Below are 5,326 nucleotides of genomic sequence, written 5' to 3' on the forward strand. Positions count from 1 at the left end.
TCCAGGCTGACTACAGGTGAGGTTGTGGGGGTGGGAGCAGACACTGTGGTGTCGAATCTATTGAAAAACAGATTCAACTCATTGGCTCTATTCTCACCTCCCTCAGCTCCCCTGCTGTTGGTTGGCCTGAATCCAGTGATGGTCTTCATGCCCCTCCACACCTCTCTCATAGGTGTTCAGTAAGCACCATTTATGTTTTTGGTGTAAGCACTTTGTAGCATATTTTTTGATGAGTGCTATTAAAATAAACTGTATCATTATTTCCATGACTCCTTGGATGGAAACACTTTAAGGCAGGGGTGCCCAATCCCAGTGCTTGAGAGCTACCGTCCTGGAGCTTTTAGATGGATCCTTGTTCCGACACACCTGAATCAAATGAATGGCTTGTTTTAAGGCCTTTGCCAAACTTGATGGCACGCTGAAGAGGTATTCAATCCATTTGATTCAGCTGTGTTGGAGTAGGGATGCATCTAAAAGCTGCAGGACACTAGCTCTTGAGGACTGGGATTGGGCACCCCTGCTTTAAGGATATAGATTTCACAAAAAGTGATGGTTAGAGTTACCCGACAGACAGATGTGGTAAAAGCTATCAGAGCAGCTAAAGGTGGCTTGTAAATCAATCACCTAAAATAAGCTGAAGCAGGACTCGCATCTCCTGATTCTCAGCTGAGTTCAACCTGTTTAGTTGGAGGATATTTATCTAATTATGCCCAATGGAGAGAAGGGAATTGAACTAAGCACCAGACTCTGTTTACTCCTCTATGAGGCTATAGGTGGTTAGTGAACACAGTGAGTTTACTATGTCACAGTCTCTCCTCATTTCCTTAATTGCATTAATTTGGTGTCCTCACCAAATTAATGCAATTTGTGCTCAAAATACTTGGAACTTGTAATCCAAGTATTTTGTCTTTTGAAGAGGGAGTTTCCATACAGGTTCAGGATTGCTCGAGACATTGCACAATATAGGCTTGGTGTCACAAGATAATTGTTCGTTAATGCATGGCTTAGTTTCCAGTCACTGTTACCATGCAATGATGGCACATTGGTACTAACTTCTTCAGAGAAAATTGTAACAAACACACAAATATTTTTATCATTTAAGAATTTGTAGCATTCATTTAAGGCAAAAAAGTGTTTTTGCTCACTTATGTGTCTTCTTTGATATTGTTGTCTTGCACAAAGGCTACTGTTCCCTTTATGTAGCATAAGCTTTTTCGATGGGTTAATGTGTATGGACAGAAGAGGCATCTTAAGCTTTTTTGATTTGAAGCCCTTTTAATCTTCTTTGATTTCTGTTTACTCAGGTGACCCCATTACTACAGAATGTTAGACATTTTTGGGATTTAGCTGGAGACACTCTGAAAAGATCTGTTTTAACCCAAAGCAATAGTTGCACATCAAAGACCAATTTTGAGCTCCTTGTTGAAAGTCTTGTTTGTCATTTGTGACAAACTGAAAAAACTTTTGGAAGTCATGGCTTTTCTTTACCCTTTACGCCACCACAAAGACAGTATATGAAGCCTGGCTTTTCACGTGAATTCAAATTAGTGAAATCTTTGGTTTCAAGAATTAAAAGTAGCCCCAAAAAACTATGTTTGCATTTAAAGCAGCAATGCGGGAAATGCTGTTCTGTACTAGAGCTGGTGCCGAACAGGACAAAAGGCCAAATCACTGTACCACTTCACTGTAACATTGAGACAAGGTATCATACTGCTGAGACATACTCAACTTCCAGAACCAAAAATTTACAAAAGAAAGAGGCAAAAACTGCACTCATCTTCTGGGCACTTGAGGGTGACTCCAAATGTGAGATAATAAGAAAACCTTTTTTTTTTACATCCTTGCACGAAAACATTTTGGATAGTTTCCACCATTATAACAATGCTGAATGGAGTTTTTAAAACTCGTACCTGGATACTGAAGCCAAGGCCATATTCCCTTTTATTTGCAGCTACATTTGCTAGCTGTGTACTAGGCTTCCCGTCAGCTAATTTGAGTCATTGTCCTGGACCTTTTGACCACGTTTGTGCTGTTGGAGCCTGTAAATGCAATCGTCTGAAAAAGTTTTTCCTTCACTTGTCATAAGCGAAATTCTATCATTTTATCATACTGTTATATAGCACCCATTAGCATGTCTGTTTGTCGTAACCCTTACAGCTTATGAATGCACCTTGCTAAGGCCATAACCTCACAGGCCTAGAGATCAGATGGCAACCTCATAGTAACCACCATTCCCTAAGGAAAAAAATGTATTTCCAAGATGAAAAACTCTGACATAAACTCTAAGCATTCACCTTCAAAGTAAAAGGCCTAACCAAACTTAATGGTGTTAGCGCCTTACTTTCATCCAATTCTAGGGATGGGTACTGGTATCCGGTGCCATGACATAAACGGTAGTAACCAGACCGAAAAGCAGCGCACATTTCGGTGCTGTATTTCAGTGCTTTTTTTTTTCCTGAGATGTCATACACTTTGGATTCCAGCCAATCATTTTACCTTTGCAAGCGTAGTAGGCGGGCCCAGGTACGTACGTTCTTTTAGAGCAGAGCTACAGATTAAAAATGCCCAAAGCGAAGCGGTCAAAGTCTGGCTGTACTTCACAGCAAAAGATGCAAACTCAGCAGCCTGCAACAAGTGCTTTAAGGTGATGCTGTACAAAGGAGGTAACTCCTCGAATCTGATGAAACACCTGTTGGCGTATAGCATTTTGTTAAAAGCCGAGAAATGCGCCGTATTTGATAGCTTGCTGCGAGACCTCACACCGAGCACATCTACTGCGTGTGGGTTGCCTGTTATCTGACCCGGAATTAGCAACAAAGAGTAGAGTCCTGGCCCCTAGCCCTGCCAGTGTGGCAGAAATGATGAGGATGAGGATGGCAGCAGCAGCCGTTCTTCTCTGCGTGAGTAGCTTAATGTTGTTCGTGTGTAATTTACGTTAGGTAGGCAAACCACGTTATTACATTAATGCACATAAGGTGAACTAGCAAACACAGTCGTAGTTACATGCGGCTGTCTTCTTGTTTGATGGCAGATACTCCCTTCACCCTGGCCAAAAAGGCTAAAAAGACCAAAGAAAAAAGTGGAAAACAGCTAAACATGAGAGGTTTAGGACAAAGTTTGTTTTTTCCATTGTTTAAGCACTGGTTCCAGCCAAGAGTGATGCCATAAATCCCCTATAGCTGCAGAAAAGGCTAACATTGTTATCTTGTTACAAAAAAACAGCTGAACATGAGAGGATTTTGGACCAATTTTGTGTTCTCCATTCTTTAAGCACCAATTCAAGCACCGTTTAAGCACCGGCACTGTTTCAAAAGTACCGGTTTGGTACTGGTATCGGATAAAACCTAAACGATACCCATCCCTATCCAATTCTACGGAGCCCCGCAGGGGACATGGGAGGAAAAAAATTAAGACGGACTTTTGCGAGATCTCGCAAAACAAACTCGGGATCTCGCAAAAGTTGAATTCCAACAATGGCGGCAGCTACTTAGTTATAATATTACTCTTTCTGGGTCACAAAATACACTTTTAAGATATTTTGAGGCGTGAATGTAGTTGTGTAAACGTCAGATATCTGCTCGGTTTACAAGACATCACATATTTGCAAAAGTGCTCCGACTTTTTTGGAGATCTGACACCCACCATCTCGAAGCTAACGGGAGGTCAAGACCTACTACAGCCGGGAGGAACACCGCTCTCCCGGCACATCGTGCCTCGACCTCCCGGTTGGCTTCGAAGAATGCGGCTAAAACTTTTGCGAGATCTCGCAAAACTTTTGCGAGATCCCGAGTTTGTTTTGCGAGATCTCGCAAAAGTCCGTCTTAAATTTTTTTTTTCCTCCCATGTCCCCGGTGGGGCTCGGTACAATTCTGGTCATTTCTGACTCTGAAATAATACGGTGGTGCTCAAAATGTTAAAGCTGAGACTTGTGCCCGTTGTTTTTATACAGTCTGTGGGGGGAAAAAATGTCGCTATTGCATGTGTTGTTTTCACTTTAAAGCGTTATCATTCAGACTTAAGGAAAAATAGCTTTTGGAAAAACAAGAGAGGTAAAAGTTTAACTAGTAAATAGAAATGATTTACAGACATTGCAACGTGTTCCTCGAATGTTTATCATACCTGTAGTACTAGGAAAAAGCCTCGACTTAGAGTTTTAACAAAGTTTGTTTCCTGTTATTGCGTTTGGAGTTTATTTCGACGAAACCAAATGAAATAAGATTCACTATCAGTTCTAGGAACTGTTAAGTAATCAGTATTGAGATGGGTGCTGGGATCACTGGGTAGAGCAGGAAACCCATATGCTGTTAGTATAACACTGAAGCCCGTGTTTAAATCTGTCCTGAGACCATTTGCTGCGTATCTCCCCCTGGTCTTTATCCCAGTTTTTCTGTCTTAGCTTCACTGTCCAATTTTAATAAAATGTTTCTAAACTATATGTCAAAAAGTAACCAGTATTGGGATGATGTAATGCGTTATACTGGTGGCACTACAAAGACATGCTATTAGACCTCTCAGGTTTTTTAGGGACACCATCATCAAGGTCATCATAAAAATTAAATGATTTAAAGAAGTAGTTTCTCATTTAGCAGGTTCAATTCAATTTCTAAGATCTGATACCACTGACTGATTACGCTTTGGTATTATCATGACATTAGCAGATGATCTCATGGCCTTTTTCTCAGGACTGGCAGGTTTTATTCTGGAGATCCCATAACAACATTACCTGTGTCCTCATATTTCAAGATGTTGTATAACAACAATAATTGTCTTTGCCTATCCGATAAGTAGATATCACTCATGTAATTTAGCAATAGAATCTCAAAAAACAACAACAACACTTTTTGCCTATTAAAGAATAAAACTGTGTGACATCGGGTCACGATCGTGGCTCAAAGAGTTGGCAGTTCGTCTTGTAATCGGAAGGTTGTCGGTTCGAGCCCTGGCTTGGACAGTCTCGGTCGTTGTGTCCTTGGGCAAGACACTTCACCTCCCGCCTACTGGTGATGGCCAGAGGGGCCGATGGCGAGATATGGTAGTCTCGCTTCTGTCAGTCTGCCCCAGGGCAGCTGTGGCTACAACTGTAGCTTGCCTCCACCAGTGTGTGAGAGTGAATGAATAGTGGAATTGTACAATGCTTTGAGGGCCCCGAAAAGCACTATATAAATGCAATCCATTATTATTGGGTTTATTTCTGTTCAGAATAGTTGCATAAAAGGTTTCTCATACACTCAAGTCTTATTTATGATATGAAGATGGACACAGAATGTGATTTTTGTTTTAGGTTTCCAGCTGTTGCAGCTTTTATCAGCCGACGGAGTGATCATTG

Source organism: Pundamilia nyererei, unplaced genomic scaffold (assembly GCF_000239375.1).
Source record: "Pundamilia nyererei isolate P.nyererei 1_Seehausen unplaced genomic scaffold, PunNye1.0 scaffold00085, whole genome shotgun sequence".
In the NCBI taxonomy this organism is placed as follows: Eukaryota; Metazoa; Chordata; class Actinopteri; order Cichliformes; family Cichlidae; genus Pundamilia; species Pundamilia nyererei.